Source organism: Octodon degus, unplaced genomic scaffold, assembly GCF_000260255.1.
Source record: "Octodon degus isolate 3935 unplaced genomic scaffold, OctDeg1.0 scaffold00116, whole genome shotgun sequence".
Classification (NCBI taxonomy): Eukaryota; Metazoa; Chordata; class Mammalia; order Rodentia; family Octodontidae; genus Octodon; species Octodon degus.
Window position 1 is genome coordinate 5,261,347 of NW_004524692.1, and position 1,497 is coordinate 5,262,843.

The 1,497-nt window shown below is 43.8% G+C and overlaps 1 protein-coding gene across 1 annotated transcript in view; it reads right to left on the reverse strand.

Annotated features, from left to right (window-relative positions):
- LOC101576272 (low affinity immunoglobulin gamma Fc region receptor II) overlaps positions 1 to 1,497 on the reverse strand; it is an 18,061-nt gene that overhangs the window by 1,433 nt on the left and 15,131 nt on the right. The window lies entirely within an intron of this gene.

Consider the following 1,497-nt stretch of genomic DNA (forward strand, 5'->3'; position numbering starts at 1 on the left):
GTTACATTCTCTTAATGAATAGAGGGATTTGTTGTAACAGTGTTTGTAAATAGGATATCATGTCTGCATCTTGTACAGCAAATAACCACTAGGAAGACAGTATGCAAAGTGTTGATTATTGAAACTGTCCTACCAATTTGATTTGAAACTGTCTCATTGCTATTTGTCTCTCAATAAAATTATGGAAAAAAATTAAAAAAAGAAAGAAGTAATACAGTACATCTAAACAAAATAGAAGAAATAATACATTCAAAAACAAAAGGTAAAATTTTTTATCAATAGGTCAAAAGCTGAAACAAGGCTAATAAAACCTTTGGCAAATCCAACTGAGATTAACAGATATATAGTGGTCCAAGTGGATGATTTTCAACTCTCTTAACCAAAGGGGTATTTAATCCTCTTCTCTATTAGCTTTTCATGCAGAAAAGAAATGCCTGGCATACACAATTTAGAGAAGGAGGTAGTTTGGGGCTTACAGTTCCACATGTTTCAGCCCATGGCCAGCGGCTCCACTGTCGAAATATTATGGCAAAATGGTGTGGTGGAGCTCTTTCCTATCTTGCAAGATGGCAGGCAAAAAAACTGAGGAGCCAGACACTAAAGAGAAGAAACCCAAAGCCAAGAGGCCTTCTGCCAGTGATACTGGTAAAAAGGGTAAGGTGAAGAAGGCAAAAAAACACCCAAGAAGGGGCAGCCCCACTGCAGCTGAAATCCTGTCCTGATTAGAGGAACTGGTAGATACTCCCGATCTGCTATGTATTCTAGAAAGGCTTTGTACAAGAAAAAGTACACTGCTGCTAAATCAAAGGTTGAAAAGAAAAAGAGAGAGAAAGTTCTTGCTATAATCACAAAACCAGTCAGTGAGGCCAAGAACGGAGGTACCTGGGTGGCTAAGCTTCAAAAAATATCTAGATATAAAAAAAAAAAAATTGAGAAAAGACAAATACCTAGATACTACCCTACTGAAGATGTGCCCCTAAAGCTCTTGAGCTACTGTAAGAAGGCAAGAGAGTGGTCTTCCTGAAGCAGTTGGCCAGTGGCTTGCTGCTTGTGACTGGGCCTCATAGCCTTAATCGTGTTCTTCTACAAAGAACACACCAGGAATTTGTCATTGCCACCTCTACAAAAATTTATATCACCTCACTGATGCTTACTTCAAGAAGCAGCAGGGGCTGGTGAGATCAAAGAACACACCAGGGCCGCCCGCAGGACGCAGGCCCCGCCGTCCAGCCGCAGTCCCGTGGAGCGAGCACGAGCACCAGCACCAGCGCCAGCGCCAGCGAGCTCGGCCTAGGCCCCACTCTGCCGCCGTCATGGGCTGCACGTTGAGCGCCGAGGACAAGGCGGCGGTGGAGCGGAGTAAGATGATCGACCGCAACTTGCGGGAGGACGAGGAGAAAGCGGCCAAAGAAGTGAAGCTGCTCCTGCTGGGTGCTGGAGAATCGGGTAAAAGTACCATTGTGAAACAGATGAAAATCATTCATGAAGATGGCTATT